Source organism: Kryptolebias marmoratus, linkage group LG15 (assembly GCF_001649575.2).
Source record: "Kryptolebias marmoratus isolate JLee-2015 linkage group LG15, ASM164957v2, whole genome shotgun sequence".
NCBI lineage: Eukaryota > Metazoa > Chordata > Actinopteri > Cyprinodontiformes > Rivulidae > Kryptolebias > Kryptolebias marmoratus.
This window is the reverse complement of record NC_051444.1, coordinates 23,382,349-23,407,750: the sequence shown is the minus strand read 5'-3', so window position 1 is coordinate 23,407,750 and position 25,402 is coordinate 23,382,349. Positions and strand designations below refer to the sequence as shown.

At 39.5% G+C, this 25,402-nt stretch overlaps 1 protein-coding gene across 2 annotated transcripts in view; it reads left to right on the top strand.

Annotated features, from left to right (window-relative positions):
• The first annotated feature begins 13,277 nt into the window (after window positions 1-13,277).
• Window positions 13,278-25,402, top strand: part of glceb (glucuronic acid epimerase b) — a 47,607-nt gene continuing 35,482 nt past the window's right edge. For both annotated transcript variants that reach the window (XM_017414273.3, XM_037979772.1), the window contains exon 1: window positions 13,278-13,450. The gene's annotated coding sequence lies outside the window, so the exon portion shown is untranslated. The remainder of the gene's footprint in view (window positions 13,451-25,402) is intronic.

Below are 25,402 nucleotides of genomic sequence, written 5' to 3'. Positions count from 1 at the left end.
GGCTTACTTTTCAGTCTGTTTCTGTCTGCCTCTGTTAAGTTTACTGTCAGGGAGTGACAGACACAGGTCTGTGGTTTCCATGGAGACCACAATGAGACACTGGCAGCAGCTTTCACATTTCCTTTGATCTTCTGTTCACTTTATTGTTTAGTTTATGCTTCAAAACGAAGGCAGTTTTTTCTTGTCTTGGATTCTTGGATTATTCCAAAGCTGATGTTTGGGTTTTGGGCAGTAACACATTGGCACCCTTCAACGTTTCATCAAGAATTTTCTAGTTTTGATTTTAAATATTGGCTGCAAAAGTTCTTCTAACAATGAGTGATATCCTAACGGTCAAACGAGTGCTAACAATGAATTCAATGATTCTCTTTGACAAACAGATTATGTATTTCCTTGTGAACATTAAATCCTAAATGCCTGTGTCATTTATTTTCTAAGAGTCTCAGCATTTCATAACGTCTCTGAAGACCTCTCTCCTTTTTCTTTCTTTTCACATTAGGCACGTTCCTGAGCATCTGACTCCGACTGAAAGTGCTCAGATGTGAAAAGTGATCCCAGCGAGGTGAATAATACCACTAATGATCCCTTTTCTAAGACGCTCGATAGCTCTGTGGTTCAGGGGAGTGCAGAGCTCCCGGCGTGTGGTTTGTCGAGAACATGTGGGGCTTTTAACCTTACAAAGACCATCTCAGGTCATATCTGTCTTCTGTGTAGAAGAATTAGCTCCTTGTACCTGATGCAAAATTAAACCGCTCTACATGGGAGGGAACAATGGGAGCTGGAACAAAATGGGCACTCAAGACCAGCGGTGTCGGCAGGCATTCATTATTGATGCTAATTGATTCTGGCAGTTTGGAGACGGTACCTTGTAATGCAACACCCATCCAGGACAGGAGGATGATAAACACGCGCAACTCCCATCCCGCACGAATACTAAACAGGCTGCCTCTTTCTCATGTGGCTTGTTCTTCTGACACAAACCTGGAAAGAAGTGTGAGGAACGTCGTGTCTCTGAGTATGATCTAGATTGATGGCTCCTACATCTATTTACGCGGGCCCTCGCGAAGGAAGCTCAGTACCTGAGGCATACGCGCTGCTTATTGTTTAAATAGGAAATGATAAAAAAATTGAACGAGTCCCTTTTGTTACATTTCATCACGTTGTAAAGAAGACAGATGAGACGCACACGCTCCTTCGGAGGAAGTAAATTCAGGAGGAGAAGAAGAAGGAAAAAAAAAAAAAAAGAAGGTCACATGCATCTTGATGATGGCGATGCACTCAACATAGTGCTGCAATTAAATTTTAATGAGGCTTCTTCTTTCTGCTCAGCCGGAGCAGTCAGATGTTGCCGTGCACACACTCTGCTCCTCGTACACTTCCTCTGGCGCTGAGAGGCTCCTCGCCAAGTCTTCTTCCGCTGGAGTGTATTTTTAAAAAAAAAACAAACTGCATGAAAAATACAATTCCAGCTTCTTAAAAAATTTAAATTGCCTGCACTTGTGTGTGCGCTCGGGTGTTCGTTTGTCCCGCCTTTAAGGAAAATACATCAGCCACTGGATGGATTTGTGTGAAACTCTCAGAAAGACTTCATTAGATGTACGTCCGCAGCTGCCACTGTTATTCAGCCTTAGAAAGCACAGAAACTGCTGCAACTCTGGCAGTTTTAAAGGTATTGGGCTAAAAACTGATGTGAGAGTAGCTGAGAGTCATTCCAAACACAGTTCTGAGTGCTAACGCATCGTGTGACATCTTGCAATACTGCATGACATAAGAAAGATTTCACCTAAATGGCTATAACTGCATCATTTCTGAACATAAGTTGATCTTAGTTTAAAACGCTGCCATTAAAAGACATTCCTTGAATGACTACGGCAGGGGGGTCAAACTCCAGGCCTAGAGGGCCGCTCTCCTGCATGTTTTAGATGTGTTTTTGCTTTAAAACACCTGGTTTAAATGGATGACTTGTTGCCATGCTCCTGGAGAACTTGAAGATTTGGTGAGGAGGTGATTAAACCATTTGAATCAGGTGTGTTGGAGCAGAAAAACCTCAAAATCCCAGGGCAGCAGCCCTCGAGGCCTGGAGTTTGACACCCCCTGGAGTACGGCCTTTAATTACTTGATTTATTTTACACCGTCCATTTGGATTTTGCCTCACTTCTGTTAAATTAAAACGAACAGGATGTTGTTTTTACATCATCCGACAATATATTCACATATTTTAACACTCGCTAAGGGCCGGCTGATTTTTGTTCAGCTCTGATATGTGAAACGTTTCAATTTAAAGAGGATGTAATTACTCTTCACCGTGACTGCTTTACACTGGATCCCCACCGTCACTAACGCATGAGTAGCCTATGATTAATAGCGCCATTGTCAGATGTGATTCAAAGCGTTTTGCCTCCTCTTTCAAAGCAATTTGGAAAGCAGGAAAGGCTTGGAAACAATCCCAATCAGACGGTTCGGTAAGCAAATATTAACCTTGTGCAACATGCTCGTACTGGCTGCTTCTGTTCTTTTTCAGTCTGTTGCAGCAGGTAATGCAATTTGTCCCACTTCAATTTCCACTTAAACAGCAGGACAGCGCCGAAAATAAACAACGTGTGATTCTATCAACCCAGCAATGAGCTGAAGGAAATGCGTTTCTTCAAGGAACGCCAGGCCTTTAAATAATACAAGCACTGCAGTGGAGGAGAGGAAGATGCCACCTGCACTGTTGTTAGAAAAAGTTAATCACTGCATAACAGAAGGCATATGTTTCTGGAGTGGGTAGTTTGAATGGTTCAGTTTTAACTACATGCATTACTTCCCAACTTTAATTGTAAAACTTTGTAAAATTGTAAAACAACAAAAAATTTTGTTGTACAATGTGTATGAACCCAAAACTACTTCTTGACAAATAGTGAGGATTATTGAATGTAACAGAGTGTATATATATATATATATATATATATATATATATATATATATATATATATATATATATATATGTGTATGTGTGTATGTGTGTCATTTTTCACCTGTCCTCAGTTCAGTAACTGTCAGCCTGCCACACTCATCTGCACCTGTCCATCCATCCGTTTTCTTTACCCGCTTCTCCATTCCGGGTCGCGGGGAGCTGGTTCCTATCCCCCACCAGTCACTGTGTGAGAGGCGGGGGACACCCTGGACAGGTCGCAAGTCCATTGCAGGGCCACATATAGAGAAACGAGACAAACAACCATTCACCCTCTCACCTAGGGACAAATTTTAGAGTCATCAATTAACCTAACATGCATGTTTTTGGTCTGTGGGACGAAACTGGAGTACCTGGGGAGAACATGCAAACTCCACCCAGAAAGGCCCCAGGTCCTCCAACCTTCTTGCTGGGAGGCAACAGCTCTAACCACTAAGTCACTGTGCCACCCTCTGCACCTGTCCCTCGTTTACTAATCAGTTCACCTGTATCCACTTACCAATCACCCTCTGCCTTTAAAACCTGGTCTTCTACTTCACATACCCACTGGTTCATTGTTGGTTGGTTGGTTGGTTGCTTGCTTGCTTGCTTGCTCTCATGCTCTGTCTTCCTCCTCGTGTTCCTGGTGTCGCCATTATTCGAAAGCTTTTGTCATGCAGTCTTCGCTGCCACGTCAGCCCTTTTTGTTTTTGTCTCTTTTATTTTAAATAAATTAGGTTTACTTTTGTGTCTGCATTTTGGGTCCAAATCCTCCACCATCCAGCCACCCCGTTTGCGACAGAGATTCTTAAAAACTCTCGTCAAGCTGACCGTTTCTTTCTGCAAACCAAGCCTCTTTCTGAGGCGTCAGCTGGTTGCCTAAAAACAAAAGAGAAAAGAGTGAACAAAACCGAGCCTTCAGTCAAGCCAATTAATCACGTCTGTGAGTCATTTCCGAGTTAACGCCAACCGCTTTTTTATCGGTAAGGATAAAAGTTTGACAGCTCCTTCGGACTTTCGGTGCAAGGAAAAGTCTGGCAACAGAAAGAAGTGGAAAGTTTGGCATCTAGAGTCAAGATCCAATCGTAACCCAAAACCTGTGACAACATGTGTCTGACACATGCAAATATCTGTGTGTGTTTTCATGTGTGTGTCTGTTAGCTCAGCCCTGCTGGTTGTGGGAAGGCCTGCAGGGTGATCTGTGTAAAAGAATTCATCTCGAGCCTCATGGGCTTCAATTATTCTCCATACTTACCTCAAGTTATTCAACCGTCAGCCCGCTGATGTGAAACCTGCAGCAGCAACATGTCACCTCGGTTTCTGCAAGCATCACATGTTTTAATTCACTCCATGAGGGCGGGGGCGGGGGGGGGGAGGGAGAATTATTTCACATTACAGGCTGTTAGAAAGCAAGTTGTCTTCGCTGACTCCTGATTGGCTCCTGATTGGCTCCTAAAACAAACGGCGACAGATTTTCTCACGGTGAAACTGTGAACGTTACAACAAATGTACCCTCGGAGAAACGCACGGGGCTTACATTTGTCAGCGAGCGCTTTAGCTCGGTGATGGATTGCGAGTGAAAAAGCTGAGTTTTCACTTGGCTTTCAGGAGGAGCTGCCAGCTTCAGCACTTCTATAAGCCCTTAAAAAATGAACTGCTTTATGGTAATTGCCACGGAAGTGTTGGAGCAATAAATAACAAAAGTGAAATGTTGCAAATGTTTTGACCGAAGCCGGTAATTACTCTGGATCTGTGTATCTGTAGCGGCTGGCTCACATTGTTCTTGTTGACTTTTGCCCCAAGGTTCTAGCTGTAGCGCCGTGTACGAATGTTTATGGTGAGGATTTATTTTCTGCAGTTTTGCACTTTTACAAAGCTGTAATTTGGGCTAATTTTAAATTCAGGTAATTACACTTCTTTTATTTCTGCCCTGCACAGGAAAGAGGCTGGTGATGAGCAGTCATGGGCACAGCAGCGCTCATCTAAAGAAAGAGCGGGAGGAGTGGGAGGGAAATGGTATACGAGGAGGTAATAAACTAATATTGTTCCATGGATGCTTTATCTTAAAAAGCTTTTTTTATTACCTTCACTTATCAGCCTTCTTTATACGTTTTGCCTTAGTTAAACAGAACCTCTTGCAGTAAATGAAGCTGGTTTAAAATGTTTAAAAAAACAACTACCCTCTGTTTTCTGTCTTTCTGCAATTCACAACTCCACAGTGTGTGTTATGTACTGTGAGTTCTAAAGTCATGTTTTATTAAGTTCTTCTTGGTTAGTTTGCTATAGTGCTGGTTTCATTGCAGTTCTATTGGTTTGTAAAGCTTTTTTGTTTAGTTTTTTTGTGGATATGTCTTATTTTTGTGCTCTGAATTGCAGTTTGCCACACCTGCTTTGTGTTACCGTCATCACTTTCCTCATCAGTTTTTTTTTGTTTAGTGCATGATTCCCATCATTGTTTGTTGTCTTTGTTTTATTCACTGTGTGGTGTCTGTGCAGTTTTCTGAATAATGAGAAGGAGAAAATTTTTGTCCCTTTCTTCAAAATCATAAATTTGCATACACTAATTATTATGCCTTTAAACAATTTGGGAAAGCCCAGATGCTGATGCCATGGCTCTGGAAGCTTGGTTAGTTGACAACATCTGAATTAATTGGAGGCATACCTGTGGATGTATTTTAAGATCTACATCAAACACATTGCTCCTTTGTGGGACATCATGGAAAAAAAAAAAAAACAATGAAAAGAAATCAGCCAAGATACTAGGAAGAGAATCGTTGATATTCATAACTCTGGTTCATCCTTGGGTACAATTTCCAGATGCATGAAGGCCCTACGTTCATCTGTTAACCAGGATAGACACCATAGGAATGTCCCGCCATCGTACCGCTCAGGAAGAACACAGGTTCCTGAGATGGGCATCTTTTCATGTGAAATGTGCGTGTTGACGCAAAAGCAAAAGACCTTATGAAGATGCTGCTGAAGCTGGTAAGAGTGTCATTACATACGGTGAAACGAGTCCTGGACTGATAATGGGTTGAAAGGCCACTCAGTGAGGAAGAAGTCATTACTTCAAAAGGAACATAAAAAAGCCAGATTACAGTTTGTTAATGCACACAGGGTCAAAGACCCTAGTTTCTGGAGACATGTCCTGTGGTCTGATGAAACTAAAACTGAACCGGTCAACCATAATGACCATTGTTACATTAGGAGGAAAAATGAGGAAGCTTGCAAACCTGAGAACATCCTCCCAGCTGTGAAACACAGGGGTGGCAGCATCAGTTTAAATGCAACTGATGCTGGAGTACAATACAAATGTTGAGTGTTTTGCTGCAGGAGGGACTGGTGTGCTTCACTAAATAGATGGAATCATGAGGAATGAACATGATGTGGAAATATTAAAGCAAAATTTCAAAGCATCAGCCAGGAAGTTAAAGCTTCGGCACAAATAGATCTTCAAATGGACACTGACCCTCAGCAAGCTGCCTGATTAGTTACAAAGTGGCTTAAGGACGACAAAGTTGATGTTTTGGAGCAAACATCACAAAACTCTGATCTAAATCCCACAGAAAATTTGTAGGCAGAACTGAAAAGACGTGAGACGGCCTACAAACCTGCCTCAGTTCCACCAGTTCTGTCAGGAGGAATGGGACAAAAATCCAGTAAACTATTGTGAGAGGCTTGTTGAAGGAAACCCAACACATTTGACCAAAGTCATACAGAGGCAAATCTACCAAATACTAGGAAAATGTGACTTTGATGAATGCAATAAAAATATTATCTAAATTATTTTTCTCAGTATTTGGACATTTAAAAATAGGGAATTGTGAATCCTAACTGACCTGAAACAGGAAAGGTGCAGTCTGATGTATATACAGTGTAAACATCTGGTTTTAAGTGTAAATAATTCAGTCAGTTCGACAGCTATTGTGCTAAAACTCGGTGTGGTTGTAGCTGAGGGTCTTTCACAACACATACTCCAAGTGCTTTTCATTGCAAAAGATCTTTGCTTAAAACCTTAGTATTAACCGCTGGAGTCAACCCTGTTTGTCTGTTAGTAAAACATTTCTTGAAACACATAGCAGATTTTAATTAAAATCTCAGACAGGAATGATTGGATGGACCTCTACAATGCAATCCCATTAGGAGTCACAGCGAATTGACATTAGGCAACACAAAAATGACTATAGCTTGATCAAATTTACAGATATTGAACTGAATTTTGATGTGGTAGAGGCTGAGAGGTATTCCCAGCATATACTCTGATTGTGACATCTCTCAAAATTAAATGAAATTGTGTATTACATTATTTTTAAAGATTGACCAAAATGACTACAAGAACATAAGATGATCATGAGACGACAGTCTAAAGCTCTGGCATGAAAAGTGGCAGGCAATGTGCATTCCTTCAATGAATGCTAGGCATTTAATTGATTTTTATTTATTGTGTCTGCCTGTTTAGGCCTTGGTTAAATAGAAAGCCAGCCTTGATTTCTTGCTGAACTGCGTCAAACCTGTTTAGCCTTGTATTCAGCTTCTTATACGTCATAGATTGTGATAACATGAATCCTTTATGAGCCTGACACAGCATAAAAAAGGAAGACAAAAGAAGCACTTCTCCTAGTGGACTCTGTCTGAACACTGAGATCAATCAAAAGTCAGACAGACTCGCGACCTTGTGGAATTCTAATTGACTGTGACTCAGTAGATTTAAAAAGAGCTTCAAATACGGAAGTGCTGCTGCAACAGAGACAAAACCTACGACAAATAAGTCACTTCCCTGCAAAGATTCGGTCTCACGTTGTTTCACAAATCAAGCAAAATGTGAAAAGGATGATGCAACAGATTTGTGAAAATGTTTATGAATTAGATCCAACCGTCACCTATGTCACAAAGCATGGATCGTGAGCCAAAGATCAAAAACCTGGATACAAGAAAATACAAACATGTTACAAAGCAAAGATTTACTAAAACCCTGTTTCGTTTTATCTGTGTGTATTTGACAAACTAAGATTTTAGAAAACAATGTTGTAGCTGTCTGATTTCTACATTACTACTATTGCTTTGTGCGGTGGAAACCACAATAACAATGGAGCCGTTTTTTCCTTAATTAGCTGGGTATGTCCTCATTTTGACCCCGTTAAATCGTGATAGTGTGCTAAAAAGGTTAACAACTAAGAGGAAAAGACAAATCTGCTTAGTTAGAAGATTTAGTCATGCTTACAAAAGTTCTATTTTTAATTTGATGTGTCACTTATGTCAGCATTATTGCCGCTATTGGTGCGTTTATGTTGAAATTTCTGCTTTGACTTTTGAAGTTGATTCGATTCAGGATGGCCGCCCTAGCTAATCAACTTTGGCCAACATGAAAATAACTACAGTTCAGTCAGTTTTACAGACGCTGAGCTAAGAGTTGATGAGGTAGTAGCTGACAGTCATTCACAACACATACTCTGAGTGCTCATAGGTCATGCAAAATCTCCCAGTACTGCATGAGATTGCACAAAACATTAGTTTCAAGATTTGACCAAAACAGCTAGAACTCTGTCGTTTCTCAGCACAGGAGGATGTTTAAACTCTAACATGAAAAGCACGTGATATGCATTCCTTCAAGACATGCTAGCTCTTTAATTTTGTTCTTTTGTGTTTATTTTTACTTGCTGATTTAGTTACTTAATATTGGCTGATTTTGTGTTTGGACAACATGTGGCATATCAGGACATTTTATTATTTTTTTCTTAAAAAATGCTACATTTTAAAAACAAAACCAGTGCAGAAATTATCAGGAAATTCCACATCTGGGAGTGAACTAGACAATATATATATAAAGAAAAATCACAGTTTTGAACAGGTAAGGCTGTCCTGATTCTACATCCTTTTCCACACTTTTCCAGCAGCAAATAACTCCCCCAGTCTTCATTTTATCCTAGCTGTTTATAAATCTGCTTCAACGCTTAAAACAGAACAGCTCAGAGTCATAATCATTTCTGAGGATTTCTGCTCGCAGGCCTGTGTCAGTTATGTCTCATGGTGCCTTGTGTGAAAATTAGTGTTTTAATATTTCCCTTTGTTCCCATTTTTCTTCAATTAGCAACACGAGTTTACTGTTGTCGAGGGCTGGGAATGTAAATTAGTAATGTAAGTGCCAAATTGTTATCATTCAGAATGGTCCCTGTGGTTTCTTCCAGGCAAACCCGCTCTTAATTAATTCAAATTGAATTAAATTCACCCCAGCTTGGTCTAGTTCTAAAATAAGAAGTGGCAACATTTTTTAATTTTTTATTTTTTTTGTGACAGAGTTTACGGTGCCTAAATTAAAAATCAAGCAGTCTGTGAAAGATTGCGTATTGCCTGCCACCTTTAATGCCAGAATTTTAGACTAACCTCATCTTATGTTGTAAATGTTTTAGTAAAACCTTGAAAATAATATTATGCACAAGTTCATGCAATGCTGTGAGATGTTACACTCAAAATATGTGCTGGAAATGACTCTCGCCCTACACCAAATCAAATCTGAGCTCAATTTGACTGAGTCATAGCCATATTTGTGTTGGCTAAAGTTGATTAGCTGTGACGTCCATCTTGAATTGGGTTGACTCCAAATCTTAATGCGTTGTAGAGGTACATTCAGTGATTCCTTTCTGAGAGTCTCACTGAATTATGTCCAGTGGTTCAATAGATATTCTGCTAACAGACAGACAGGGTTGACACCAACAGCTTTGAGCCAAAATATTGCACAATGTGTAGTGCTCAGAGTATGTTTTAGGGTTGATACTCAGCTACTACCACACCAAATTTTAGCTAAATACCTGTAAAACTGGCTGTGTTATACCCATTTTTGTGTTTTCTAGGGTTGCTTAGCTGTGGGAGCCATCTTGAAAGGGGTTGACTCTAAAAGGTAACCAATAGTAGATGTATATTCAATAATTAGTTGCTGAGAGTTTCATTTAAATCTGTCCAGCGGTCTATGAGATATTTTGAGAACACTACAAAGCAACACATACTCACACTGAGATCTTGTCTTCTTCCTGAGCCCCCGTCTGCACAGCGCCATCAATCAGTTCATTTTTCTCCCTTTTTTTTAGTGCCTGAGGTTAAAATCAGATGCAGAAAGCCTCCCATTAAAGTGGTGCATTTCCAGAAGTTAAAATGAAAGACACTTTTAGAATATAAATAGCCAGAGATCAAATAAATGCGGGGGGATTTGAGCACCTTATCTCAGTCGGTCAGTCAGTTTGGAGCTGACGTCTGGTACAAAGACCCGGAGATACTCAGAGACCCTCAGAGTCGGCCCCCAGCTACATGACAAACAGCTACCTCTCACACACACGTCGCATTCAATTTCACTTCAAACAGTTTATCATGTTTTTTTGATGGTTTCTCTACGTTCTACCGATGTTTTCAGGCACATTTTACCCACCCTCTGCTCGTTTCTGCGGCATTTTAAGTTTGATTTATTTGGAAGTATTCGGCCCACTAATCCCTCCTCTGTGCCGTCATTAACTGCACTGGATGATTTCTGGTAATGACTGATGTTCGAAGGTGTTTTGAACAAGCTTCAGTGATTACGCGTTTAAAATGTGAGGTTATTAATAAATCTTTTCAGCTGAGATTTACTTCAAAACTTCAGGGTTTCCAAAAGATTTACTTGTGTGACAGAGCCTGTTCATTTACATAAAATTTGTGTTTTTCCTGGAAAAACCTGACTAGCAACAAAAAAATTCATAAATTTTAGTCTTTTTTTAATGACTTGTGTTTCCTTCTCTCTCATTTTGCATTTCGTAGAAAATTTTTAGGAGATTATTTGCTTATACTTGCCCTACAAATAATTTGTTATAGTTTTGTGTTTTCTACACATTTCCCTTTGAGCTGCAAAACCTCTGAACATTTGTTGCACACAGGCAATATCTGGATTTTCATAATGTATTCAATGAGCAATTACTGCTCACATTATTGCTTTAAATTAGATCCCAGAGTCGCCACCAGACATTTCTATATTTATATCCTGGCGGCATCTTGATTCAGAAAGAGCTAATAAACATACAGTTCACTACAGTGTCACAACTACGGAACATAAAAAAAAACAATTTTCTTTTGCAACGCAGTATTTTCGGGCGCAGCCAAATGTTTCTTTTTCATTAATTTCTCATTATACACACCAGCACTCATTGCTCCTCTCTGCCCAGTTAGCAACAACAAACTCCTGACGGATATGAAGTTCCCGAGAAGGCTGAGGGTATTCGCTGCACAGTAAAATAACGCTCTCACAGCCGGTTTCACCCGAGTTATCTTGGAAATACCACCTTGTGTTGTTACTCAAACATTTATTAGCAGACTTAGGCTGGATCGATACAATAAACATGAAATGACTATAAGTACTTAAAGGGATATCGCCCAACACCTTTCATGACTAAGATCATCTAATGATGAGAAGTGACGGCTACAGCCATTTCTATTAAACCTTGTAAATGACGTGATGCACCTCCCAGTCTCATGCAAGATGTGTTAGCTCTCAGATTATGTGTTGAGAATGACTCTGAGCTACTACCACACCCAAATTTTAGCTCAATATGTGTATAAATGACTGAATTAGAGACAGTTTTGTTTCGGCTAATATGGAAATGTACGTCCAAGGATTACTTTCTGAGAGTTTCATTAAAATCTGACCAGTGGTTCATGACATATTATGCTTAAAGGCAGACAGTGTCGACTCTAACAAAGCAAACATGTTGCACAATGACTCTCAGCTACCAGATGTTAGCTCAATATGTGTGAAAAGGACTGGATTGTAGCCATTTTTGTGTTTACAAAGTTCATTTGGCTGTAGTGGCCATCCTGAATTAGGTTGACGCCCTTCATAGATGTAAGTCCAAAGAGAGTTTCTTTCAGATTTGTCCAGTGGTTCATCAGGTATTTCCTAATATGACACAAATGAACAAACACACACACACACACACAAATACAAACAAAAACATTACCACCCTTTTGCCTTTGGTAGCGGCAATAACGAAACTCATGGAAGCGCCAGCCTTAAGCAGCCGTAAAAAATATTTCTGCTCAGAGAAGACGCAAACACCCCATTAGGCACACTGCCTAATGGGGTGCTCCATTTGCTTGACTAATTTCAGTGACCACTATCATATTCGTTTCACATTCTGCCCATCAGGACCCACCCATCCATGCTCTCTGCCCGCTAAATCCCATTGTCACCGGGTGAGAGGAGGTGTACACCTTGGACAAATTGCAGCTATGGTCAATTTAGATGCTCCAGCTAAAATAACAGACATCGTTTAGATTTTGGGAGGAAACAGAAATACCTGGAGAAAACCCACACACGCTCAAGGTCGAACCTGCAAACTCCGCACAGAAAGGAGAGGCGACTGTTCCACCCATCGAGAGCCAAACCACCCTTTTAAAATAAGCATTCAAACATCTAAATTGGCTTTGTTAAGATTCCCCTAAAACTCCAAGGTTTTCTGAGAAACATGAATTGATAATTCGTCATTTCTCTGTTTTTCCGCCTCTCCTTGATGTCATCATTGAAGCTGACATCGGTGACCCTACCTAACGTTTTAAATGAACTTATTCAGTGAGCCTGTTCAGACTGCATAAATAGTGTTGAACAAACATGTTCACGTTAAAGAGTGGAGTAAATATTTCCTCACTATAATGAAATTAATCTTAGCACAGTGAGTTTTTTTAAGATTGAGGCATAATCAACTGCATAATAACTGATGCAGGCAAATATAGACAGTTCTAAAATAAAAAACAATATTAAAACATTGTTTTTTTAATGTAACATCAGAGTTAATCGGCTGCTGTTTATGCTCTTACTACAAGCAGAACTGATCACTAAAGTACAGGCTCACCAAATAAAGTTTTCCGTCATCTTACTGCCACATTAGGTAATTAGAGACAAATATTTGACAAAATCTTCCCACTTAAACGTCTTTAAATACACATTTTCAAACATGTTTGCTGATATATTTCTCTTATTGACACACAATTTAGCAATCAGTAGAGCTATGATTTATCAAACACTGTTTTCTAGTGTGATGGTACATTTTACCTAATTTATTCCCACAGATTTGTCTTTTCTTTCCGTTCTATTACCTTTTGTCGATGTCCCTAGTTATTATGTTTTTTCAAGGTTAGTTGTAGATATGATTTTAAAGACTTGTTAGCTCTAAAATGCCAGGATATGAAGCTGAGTGGAAGTGACTGCTGAGGGTGATGTTTTGTTTTTCTGTTACAGCTGCTCGGCTCCAGCCGGCGCATCTGATTGGTCCGCGGGTCTCCGCCGAGATCTCGCGCTCTCTCGCGATAACGAAGATTCTTCCCAGTGAGAAGCAGCCGCTCGGTCTGTATTCAGTCGCTGTTGTGGCTACGATGAAGAGCAGTCCGGCTGCCTCTGGTTAACCGTGGTTCAGCCCGAGGCATAACGGGAGTGTTTCTGAAAGACCGACGTACCGAAAACAACCAAACTAGGGGCGTCTCGGAACAAGACAGGCACCACGACAGGTAGGGTTGCTATGGTTATGTCCCGTTGGCTCCTTTTCTCCAGACACTATTATGCAGTTTAACATCAGGAAAGCAACATTTAACTTGTCCCACCCCCCCTCCCGTGTTGGGGGGCTTCAAATTGTCTTATGTTTCTTAGTTTTCTCGGCGGAACAGTTTTACATGAATTGTGTGTGTTTTAAAGCACCTAGCGCCTCGGTTGGTTTTCACCGAAGGCAACCCGAGTGAGAATGCAGGAACTTCAAAGCCCGCTGTCGACTCCGTCTCTGGAATGCATGTCCCTGTTAGCTTGTATGCTAACGATACATCTGCTTATTATAAAGTAGCCTGGCTGGATCACTAGCTAGCTGGCTCGGTCGCCTGCCAGCTCCACGCAATAATATCTGTTTCCCTGCTCTGTCCTGTTGGAGTGGCTGTGATGAGGTGGCAGCTTAACTTTTCCCTCAGGTTGACTACCAGTCAGTCATCTCTGTGTGTCCACTGCTAGTTCCCGGCTTGTTATAGTAATATATTTTTTTTTTTACCTGCAAGCTGTTGAAACAGATCAGCCTCAGAGTGTCTCATTCATTCAGAAGTATTTACCTCCATCCACATGCTCCATTTCTGCTGATACGGACATGAACATCTGCGTTACAGAGTGTCTTATAGTTTGAGATCTGTGCACTGACTTTACCTTTTTAGTTGTCAAACTGCTTCAAATGCATTTCTCCAACCAAACCAGTCTAATCAATCCAGACTTGTCTTATCAATGCCTGTTAGTGTAGGACTGCTTTTTTCACCACCTATCCGTCACAGCCAGCTCTGTCTCGCTGTCTAAACACCTGGAACGACTTACTTTTCAAATTAAATACAATAAATTGGGATAACTTCTATCAGTAACATGATTGGAAGGTTATATTTCCATGAGTTGCAAACAGAAAGGAAAAATCTTTCTTTTGCTGCCAACTTCCTGTTAACAATTAAAACGGACAGCATTTTCTGGATTGGTTACAAAAAAGAAACAGACTTTTATCCAGCTATATTTTGGTAAATGCAAGGGAAAAAAAGAGCATAGGAGCAATCCTGCTATCTTTTTTTTAATGAATACTAATTGTGTTTTGATAGAGGAGTAGCAAAGGATCTAAACACATCTGAATAAAGACACTGATCTTCATTAAGAAATAGGATTTTAACTTTAATGTGCCTTTTCTTTACCGTTTTTTTCCATTTTTCTTTACAAATAGTTAATTAGAATGACAAAGTACAGAGCCAGTAACCTATGATAACCTTATGAATGGTCAGCAAATAAAATATATTAAAACTGTAAAAATATGGATGAAAACAGTACTTGGAGTTTGAACCATTGTTTGGCTATTGTTAAAAAGAGCTAAATGATGTTTTAAAACATGCCTCTACTGTTTAAATGTCTTTTTAAATGAATCTACTTTTGATATGCGATCATCAGCGTGCAGTAAAATATGCACAGGTAGAGACGCAGAGCCTAAAGAGTTGTTGGTTCTTTGTACTCGAAGACCCCTGAAGTGGGCTCTGAGGCGTCATGATCGGCGATGAAACCGTTAACGACAGATTCTTCAAGCCGCCTGAGCGGTGAGGTGTAGCCACTGCAGATCAGACCTGACACAACGTTTGGTTCATTTATCCCTCTGCAGACCCACTTTCAGGAGGCAGTCACCACTTCTTATTGGGAAGAAAAACCCCACGAACCTCTTTGTTTCAAGGACACTCCAACCCATCTATCTGGCCGGGGTGGCTTGTTTGTGTTAAAGGTTGTTCTTCTTCATACCCACACTGAGCACGTAGACTAACAAGAACTGACTTTTCACCTAACATCTAATTTGCCCAGCCTTTAACATGTGTATTATATATTATATTTAACATCTCATATACTCATTTTTTAAATGTTCTTTTTAAGTTAGTAATCAGTTCAATGATATCAGCTCAATGTACGCTTTGAAATACTTTTTAAAAGCTAGGCATTAAAACCATCCAGCAAAAAAACCCCATTAGAAATAAAGAGACCACTAAAAAAAAAAGAAAAATGCTTTGAAAGACTGCAAAATATGTATTTACATTTAAAAAGTGGCCTACCACCGTTTTCTTCATTGCACATTTTTGAAAAATATTGCTAATAAACATAAATTCAAACTGGAACATCTGGACTAAACTGACACTGGTCAGTAAATCAGCGTGGACAGTTTATAGCTCCACAGACTTAATAAACTTGCAAACTACTGTAATATTGATCTATTTCTGCGAAAATGAGGATTTTCTGTAAAAGGAAATTAAAGTCCACTTATCTAAATGTAAATCAGGACTACGGCACATGAGCCGATCTGTGTTCTGATCAGTGAACTGTAACACGTTAACATGAGACCCGTTGGCTTTTTATTTCATTAACCGTTGATTATGATTAAAAACAGGCCGAAAACTTTGTCTATATCAGAGAGGAGAGTGAGAGGACAGCTGCGTGACGTGATTTAATATTATGTGTGTGTTTGCCACATACAAGTCTGTTCTGGGCAGTGAATTGTGAATTCCTCCCGAGAGCGATGTGTCGCACTAAGGCCGTAATGTCTGCGCTAACAAACGAGCAGCTGAACGAACAAACGGAGTCAAATGGCCTCATTTTTATGGCCGACTTCAGGAGAACAGTTTTCTGATAGCGGTGATAAATGTCATGTTGCTGTGGGTCTTTATGCAAACTGATGTGATTGAGATTTAAAGTCAGATTATCCCAGAGGCTAAACAAGTTGTTTTTTTTCTTTTTTAATAGTTGCAGACAGCCAAATCCGTTAAATGTGTCACTTTTTGCTTGGGAACCCCGTGACACATGTTTATTGTTTAAATTCACTCAACGTGTCGAGTTGAATGCATTTTGAAATTTCTGTGAGGAATTTTATGCTCTCGCCTGAGTTTTTCCGCTGCGCTGTAATTTCCCTCCACAGTCTAAAGAAGTGCACGTTAAGAGTAACTTGTCATAAATTAGATTTTGGCATTTCTTCACTAAACCTTTTTAGAATCTACACTGTTTTTCTCCTGGTGCTCGCTAAAACCGGCTCCAGCCTCCAGTTCCCTTTTAGAGGATAAACGTTAGTATTAAGATAATGTAGTGCATGAATAGTTTTACATTTAGCACAAGTTTCTTTGTTTTTTTTTTTTTTATCAAGCATTAGTTAAATTTTACCTTGAAATATTTGGTGTGATGATCCAAAACATTTGTAATTCCTTTTATATTAAGGAACATTGGGGGCTATAACATTGGGGGTTATAATTTTCTTTTGATGCACTGCGATGCAAACATGAACGATTCTGAGTTGGTTTTAAAATGTCAGCCATGAATTATTTTTAAATGTTAAATAGAGGTTGACTATTATGAGGTTTTTTTTCATGGCTTATGTTGATCTTTAAAAACGCCATATTTTTGGGGGTCAAAATGTATTTTTCATTTAACAAAATCTACCACTAATTGCTTAACTTAAATAAGCATGTATTTAATCACCCTTAGAAGAACTTATACACTTAAAACATAACATGTGGCCTACGATAAGCTGCTTGTAGCCTCATGCTACCAGGTGGTAATTGAGTCGGCACAGGCATGGCTGATTGTCGATTCTTTTAAAAGTGGCCAATGTCGGCTGATTAAAAATGTTTGACTGATAAACCAGTCTATCTGCGATGTTAAAAACGAGTCAATAAATGCAAAAGGCGTAATTCTGAAGCAGGAAAAACTGTGCCCCGACTGTTTTTGGCGTGCACACTGCAGAGACTAAAAACAAGATGGCCGACTAAGACATACAAACAGCTCCTTCGTTCCAGCGTTTGGAAAGGACTTCGTCTTCTACGACATTAAAGAGGAAAATGACATTGACAAGAGCTACTCTGTAACTCGGAAAAAGGCAAAGCAAATTACAAAGACAATTTCAACTTTTATTGCAAAAGATTTGCATCCACCTTCAGTCCTTGAAAAGCAGGACTTGTGGGCTGTGTGTCACACTTTGGAGCAACAATATGAACATCACAGCCATTCCTACACTCTAACGGGACCGAAGACAAAGTCCTAAAAACACTGAAGAAAGCGGGTAAGATAGTTTTAACATGTGATGCATGGACATCCATTGGCACAGCATCTTATGTCACTGTTGTCAGCATTTTGACTCCTTTTGTTCATTTACTTCTCATAAACTTGTTTGATTAAAACCTGCCTTATGCTGCAGTGTAGAGCAAACTATTTTTTTTTTTGAGAGTTTTGAGAGATTCTTTGCACAAGATTTTGTTTGAAGTGAGATCTTTGCTTGAATGATACATCAAGATGCATTGATAATTGTTTCTTAATCTTTTTACAACAGCCCTTCGAATTGTAATCGAATCAGAGATGCCTAAAGATTCCCGCCCCTAGATGTTATTGAACCCTGGCAGTCAGCCTGAATGCTTTTTGTAAAACTTTGGAGACTGATGCTGTCTGGTTTCATTTGACAAGAGAAGTTCATTTGCTTGGATTTATTTAGTGTTTCATCTGACACTTTGAAAATATTTCCTGCTAGATGACAAATAAATTCAAGGACTGGTGGATTGGCTCATTCCGAGCTGTGCAAGGGTTCTTAGTAAACAGCTCTTTTATTGTTTGTTTTTAAGATTATTACAGCGAGGTAACTGTCATGTGAAATTCTAAAAAGACTAATGTTTTGCACAAATGTATTAATTTATTTGATAGTTCACACTTCCTCGATCGTCTGTGCCAGTTCACAGGCTATGGTTTCTGGGGCATTTACCCCTATTAGGGTCTCCCATAGCAAACTGGTCTCAGGTGAGGGGTTGGACTAAAAGCGATTCAAAAATCTCGATAGACAAACAGCAGAAGCATCAGAGTACCTCGCCCAGAAAAGGGAAACCGGGGCACCTCCCTGGAGCCAGGCCTGGGGGGGTCGGGGGGAGAAGCTCGCCGGCAAGCACTTGGAGGTGCAACCTTGGCTCCGAAGAAGAGACAGGATGTGGGCCCACCACCTGCGAGCGGGGCCGACGAGGTCAGGTGCCATGTGAGCTGGGCGGCAGGCGAAAATCTTAACAAAGATTTAAGATTATGCCAAAACCCTGAACCACAGAGTGACGCTTGTACTATTTTTGAGTGGTGACAGATTGCAGGAACACTGACTGAAGTTGGCAGCGTTCTAATTAGGCAGTCAGCTAACAAGAAATGCTTATAGAGAAGGCAGAATACAGTATGTCACGTGGCAAAACATTTGTGTGAGTAGGTGAACAGTTTGGAACAGATTTTAATATAACAGCTCAAAGAAAAAGATGAGATTTTCCTGAACACTTGAAGCGTAGTCAACAATTTACTCATGAATCAACAGTTTTCACTGTTACAGAAAAAAACAAACAAACCCAAAAATGGTCAGTATTCTTTTACACGAAAGCCTAATCATAACACCAAATGCTTGAGAAACATTTTCTGTTTTAAATTTCTTAAATTTATCACTTGTCTTATGCCGTTTCACCAAATCTAAATTACACACTTTGAATATAACACAGCGGGAACAAAGTGTTATAGACTCATTTTCCACTCACACATTTAATCAGACACATTCTCCAATTTTAATCACTCGAGCTCGCTGGAATAGCAATAAAGAGGCCACAGCAGTGATTGTGTATTGACTGACCTACAGCTGTTTTCTGTGCTGGAACATGTCCCATTTAGACACACACTGAATTGTGGAGGTGCTGCTGAACTGCTGATTTGCTGCTATTGCGCCATCCTTCTTGGCGCTAAATACATATTCTCTCATTTTTATTATTTCCAGTAAATATTAAACATGCTTATCTATCTGGTGGGATCTACTAAATGTAGCAGCCTGCAGTTTTATGTCGTTTTGCTATAATTTACTGTGCATCCATGTTCTTCGAAAGCCATTTCAGTCCTTTGAGTACCTTTTTTATCCCGCCCGTTTTAGCACACTACGTGGAGCAGTCAAGTGTCCTTATAGCTGAAATTCTCTCTTCTGGTTTCAAATGTGGGGGTTTGAAGCATTGAGAATCAGACGGCTGCCGTGTGGTAACAATGTTTTATGCTGAGATCTTTTCATTTTCCCACTCTTCTGCAGTATTAGGCGAGTAGAGTGTGAGCTAAAGGCAGTCAGATTTGCAACTTGTAGAATCCTCTCCATTTTTGTGCGGCAGAAATTGATCTCCTTTAGTGTCATTTATGGTTTTATTTGTCTGCTCAGCTGTAAGACCTGTGCGACATAAATGTTGTCATCTGTACCCGTCGACAGTAGTCCGTCTGGTATCTTTGCAGTCTCTTTCCAAATGTGACAACAGGCAGAGAAGACTGATAACATGCCCACAAGCAGACAAAGTAAAACAGCGTTAAGATGCTGTACGATGACATTTGCTGTTAACCACACTTGTGCGTTTGATTATGGCTTAATCACAAGAACAAAAATATGTTAAATTCCTTGAGAAAAAAATACTTTTTAAAAAAAAAAAACAACATATAGGTTTTTGTTGAATAGACAGATGACAAACTAGGACGACTATTTAAAAGCAGTGTGAAGCAGTGACCAGTGATTCAAATTCTGGGGTGCAGGAAACCCCCCAAAAATAGCAAGAGTACAAGTGGGTGGACATCAGCAAAGTTGTCTTTTCACAGACATATGTGAAAATTTGTATTCTTGGATGACCTGAATATTCTTTCCACTGTTGTTGTTTCTCCAAACTGTGTTGTAGACAAAAGGAAGTTGGTGAATCTCCCTTAGGTGCTGGCCTTTGTCTCTGCTTGTTGGGATTGTTTTGCCTTTCATCTTGACTGTCTCTAATCAGAGTTAACCCTGTTTCCTACAGCTACAGCTGTCCATTATTCCCTGGTCACATTTTGACTTGCACCTGAAAGCTACTTGGCAGTCATTGCTTCAGAGACATTTGATCAAATTTGATAAACTCATCATTTTTGTTACCATTACCCATATTTGTAAGATGGGCAATGGGTTGTCTGCACTTTGTTGTTATTGGGGGTATCCGCAAAATGCTGTCAACCTCCTATTTAAAGCAGCTGAGGGTTTAGTTTCATTTTATTTTTTGCTCTGTAAAAAATACTTTATGATGGCTTGGGTCATAGTCAGCTCCTGACAGAAATACAGTGGGGCACAGTTACTCTGAAATTGCTAAAATTTACAATGACTTACTGTCAAATGCTCGACAATCAGAAGGCAGAAAGTTAGGTTTACTGAACATCTTTGTAAAGTTTACAGCCACAGAACCTATTCCCTCATTACAGCAGTCTTGACAGCTTTTTAGTCTACATGTTTGTTGGGTTTTGAGTCTTCGACTTTTATTTTTTTGTAGTGGGTTAAGGCCCCATTCACACAGGTACGCTTGTCATCCCAAAACAATCTTTTTACTTGTAAACACAGGGCTGTTTCTAGAAATGTTTTCATCCACACCAAAACAGAAAACGACCTAAACTCTGTAGTAATTATGCCAGGCCTGTACGTGATGATGAAGTGGCACTTCTCTTTTGCATCAGATTAAACCACTATTGACTGGGAGTTGTCAGTTCAAATAATAGAAGATTTCAGGTCCAGTATATAGGAACAGTATAAATGTCCAAAGTTTATCAGCTTATTAGCAATCTTTCAAAATTATTCCCACTTCCCTAGTTTTTTTTAAATATATATTGCTGATCTTTTTCTGTAGCATTACTGTAGTATTGTTGGTAGTGCATTAAGGTGAAAAAAATCCATTTTGGCCTTAGATTATTTGGTGTAACAATAAGAGATGTTTGCGCCACATTATTGTTCATCAGCCTTATCTGTTCACTGGTGTACAACAAAGCTTTGCTGTAGTTGAACAACTGGCATCGGCAACGCAAATGCAAGCATGGAATCTGCCATTATTGTTACTGTCGATGCATCTGCCATGCTTGGGGTCGTAGGTTAGGCAGGAGGTGTGTATGACATTGTTTAGGAGCCTCCAAAATGGCGCTCCCATTTAGACGCAAGGCTGAAACGATGAAAAAGTTATGCATAATTCTCAAAGCACTTATCCCATGTGGACGGGGCCTAAGTGCGTTGGCTACTGGTGTCTTTCTGTATCAATGTTGCTTTTGTCCTGTGACCCCCACAGCGCAGCCAGCACACAAACGGCTTATGTTTGCATACTTCGAAGCCATAGGCCTCCCTCCCCCAGACACGCTCGACTGAACCACCAAAAATTCCAACTACTATTTAAAACAATGAATGCGGCATCAGTTGCTGTCGGGCATGCAGACACTACTAAAGTCCTTGAGTCATTATTCAGCCTACTTTTTGTCTTTGAGAGAAACAAGTCTTTGAGAAAAGTGTGTCTAACACAATTTTTGGATTACATATGTAGCTGAAGATTAAGCGCTGGTCACTCCCAACAGGGTTTCTAAGTATTTAAAATGCTCTACAGGGAGCAGCTCTGCTTGGCTGGCTTGTGATTATGTTTGGAGTGCTTGTGACTTTGTCTTTTGTCCTACAGCAGCCTTTTCAAGTCACGGGTTAAACACACACTTAATTCGTAGGGTTCTCTGAAGTTCGTCTTGTAGCCTCAGTTCAGCAGCAGTGCATGGAGATGTGACGGTTGCTTTTTCAGCTTGTGTTCTGTGCTCTTCACTAATAAGTGGAGCGCTTTACACTAAGTTTTGTACTCAATGTCATTGTTTATTCACATGTCTAAACTTTCGATGTCCATTTGAGTTCAGGTAAAGTAAGATGAGGTAAAACAAAAAGGTTGGATTTAATCTAAACAAGCTTCTTGTCTGTGTTGGTATATTTCTCTTCATTGCTGTTTTGTTTTTTTGATTCTTTCAGACTAATTTTACATTAATAAATTAATTTATTGTCTCTATGGATTTTATTGTAGTGTTCATTATACCTGTGGGTGATGCTGATATCAGGTGTAGAGGCTGCATCTGGGCAGGACATGTTTCTGAATGACAGCTCTGACTTTAAGTGTTCTTCAGAGAAAAATTAGTGAGACAGTGCAGTCAAATATAAACTCAATAAAAAAACATTACGTACAATCTTGTGAGATTTCACGCTCAGAGTATGTGTTGTTAATACTCTCGGCTACTACCACGTCAGATTTTAGCTCAATATCTGTAAAATTGACTGAATTATAGTCATTTTTGTGTTGGCTTATGTTGATTAGCTGTAGCAACCATCTTGAACTGATTGACTTCAAAAGTTATTCAGTTGTAGATGTAGAAACAATGATTACTTTTTGAAAGTTTCAATAAAATAAGTAAAGTTGTTCATGAGATATTTTGGTAACAGACATGAACACAAACAGGCAAAAGCAATATCCTCCGCCTTCGCCTTTTGGTAGTGGGCGATAATTAACATTATATATGAAGGGTCTGAAAAAGACAGTAACAAATTGTGTATAAAAAGAGGTGAGAATAAGATTTATTATTATTTTTCTGTCTGCAAGACCTTTTGCAGCTCACTTTTAATTTGTCTCTCTGGATTTGTTGTCCTCAGTCTTGTCAAAAAATAATAAACTATCTCAGAAAGCAATAATCATCAAATACTGCAGCTGGAATGTAGGGACAGACATTTCAAGCAATAATACTTTGAATTTGTCAGTAATTATTATTATTCAGTAGTTGTTTTTTTTAATATTCATCCATCCATCTATCTATCCATCTATCCATCTATCCATCCAATCTCTGCGGCTGCTTTGAAATTTAGGACCACTGCCATTTCTGGTTTTTGCTTTAAAAGTTGACTGTGTTCACTTGGTGGGGAGGAAGTTGAATCAAAGTCCACTCCTTCAATTCCTGCATCTGAAAATCCCTAATGACACAGCGGCTTCAGATACGAAGACGTGCGCTGCTGCTAATCCTGCTAGCCAGGCTCTTTACTTTTCTTTGTTTTTACTTGTGCAGTAGATGCAATGCGGAGGACTGAGCATATATTTGGCATTAAGGTGTAAATCATCTGTGGTGGTTTACACTTTGTAATCCTTTCCAAATTCACTACGATGGCAGTAACGGGCCTGAGCACTGATGGCTTAGTTTCTCCCTGTTTTTGGGAGGGGGATCAGTGGACGGAAGGTGTTCTGTCGGGGGAAAAAAAAGCACTGTGGTGCTTAAGAAACAACTTGCCATGTCACTACCATGTGCTAGTTTATAAAAGGAAAAAAGACAGCAGCAACACATTTTTCTAATTTGTCCATTTTAACTAGACTTTAATTATTCAAAAATTGCAGCCTGCACAAAACATACCAATATCATGTTTTTATGTCCCCTGAGAAGTAGTGCTAGTTGTTGAATGTATTGTTGCTGTCCGTGCACTCGAAGCTAAACACTTTACTACAAGGAAAAAAAGGATATAATCATCTTGTGTTAAAATGGTGTACTCACATTGTTATACTCTAAATTACATGCTCTCATGTCTGCCAAACAAATGGTAGAAAATGTCTTCAAACATTAGTAGTCTCCGCTTTATGTGGAGGCTAAAACATGTCTTTTCAACTGAGCTTATTAAAAAAAATACCACTTTTTTTGTCAAGACAAAAAGTTAAAATTGCAGCTCAAGTCTACACTAATTCAATATATCTGAAGAATTTCATTTCCAGCCACTTTGATAATTGAAGAGCTCGGTGCATTTTAAGTTGCGCAGTAGTCCCTTGGCTGCCATTTTGTATTCACTCTCATAACAGCCATCCATTTTTACTATCCAGTGTGGATGAAAGCTTTCTTAGATAATTGTTTTAATAGCCATCATTACAACCCAGCACCCTCCAATATCACAAAACTGGCAGACTCCGAAGCCGGCTCATCTTCCCTGGACGAAATTATCATTCCACAATCCTCCTCCGCTATGCCCCTGTGACATTCACACTTGATTAGGCTTACAAATGAAGTTTTCCTTCTTTTAGGGCAGGAGGTATGACCTTGGCCCAAGAGACCTGTTAAGTCTTTATTGGATTTGCTGGTCATAGTAAGCATAAAGATTTTTTTTTTTAATAACTACGCTTAGAAAACTGTCCCAGAAGTATTTATCTGCAACCAGTTCTCCTGCTTAATCAGCTTCTGTTTCACTGTAGTAGCATTCTGATGGTTTATTGCACATCTTGGTTTGCTCCCAGGGCACGGCTGACATGATCAACAAACTACTGGGAGACAAAATGTCAGTGGATTTATGGTTGAATGACTCTGTCAGCAGTCAGTTGCAATAGCTTAATGACAGCCGACCATCATTACAGATATAACTTACATGTGCTAAGTGCTTATAGTTCATAAAATACTTCAGAATCATTTTTGTTTCAGGAAAGACTTGAGCAGCTATTAACACCAAGGTAAGGCCCTATAAAATCAGTTTTATTTTATTTTTTTCCTAAATTGCACTGTTTTACCCCCAGATTCCATTTTATTTTCCCCTTTGAAAGTGTCTCAGTACATGGTGGATTAATAAAGCAAATTTTAACAATATATATCTCCCAAAACAACAACAACAGTGTGTTGCTTTAAGAATTTCTCTACCTGATCCATTCAATATACACATGGCAACTTATTAGTTTGGGCCCATATTAGAGTTTTAGTTTTACATCTTTATCCAACACAATGCAGTTCAGTTTCTAAGATCACACTGATGATAATAACGCACACAGCTGCTGTGAAGAACCGCATTTCTGTTTAATAACAGCTATTCTGTCTGTGTTGGAGAACTTGGCTGTCGCAACACAATCGGCTCATTTGAATAAGGTTATGTTGCGCCCCTTTTGTTTTACCCACACAACACGTCTTAGCACGACCGAGATTATTAAAAGAACAAGTGCGTGTAGGCTTTGAATATCAAGCTGATTATATATGAACATTTGGTATGCATTTGATGTTTCATTTGTCTTTTACCAGCAAAATACTCACCTTTGGCTCAGAATGAAGACACCATGACATCTTTGTTGTATAAATATCTCACAATATTGACG